This window comes from Theobroma umbraticum, unplaced genomic scaffold, assembly GCF_002168275.2.
Source record: "Theobroma umbraticum cultivar Fairchild unplaced genomic scaffold, ASM216827v3 scaffold_7.0, whole genome shotgun sequence".
Classification (NCBI taxonomy): domain Eukaryota; kingdom Viridiplantae; phylum Streptophyta; class Magnoliopsida; order Malvales; family Malvaceae; genus Theobroma; species Theobroma umbraticum.
This window is the reverse complement of record NW_018397278.1, coordinates 1,818,429-1,818,726: the sequence shown is the minus strand read 5'-3', so window position 1 is coordinate 1,818,726 and position 298 is coordinate 1,818,429.

The following is a 298-nucleotide window of genomic DNA, read 5'->3' as shown; positions in this document are numbered from 1 at the left end:
TAAGATTATAAAACTATTTAAAGCAACTAACTCAGCTTTTGAAGGCATGAGTAATTATAAATGGACTTTTCTTGTCAATGGATGGTTTTGCTTCACGTTTCTTGATGCAAACATCGAATTATGATCTATACTAACAAATAATGTAAAACAAATCAATTTAAAATCATTTAGAAAGTTATAAATTCACTTAAAGCAAGTAACAATGCTTTCGACGGCATGAGCGTTATATATGGACGTTTCTTGTCAATGGATGGTTTTTGCTTCATGATTCCCAATGCAAACATCAAATTATGATCTG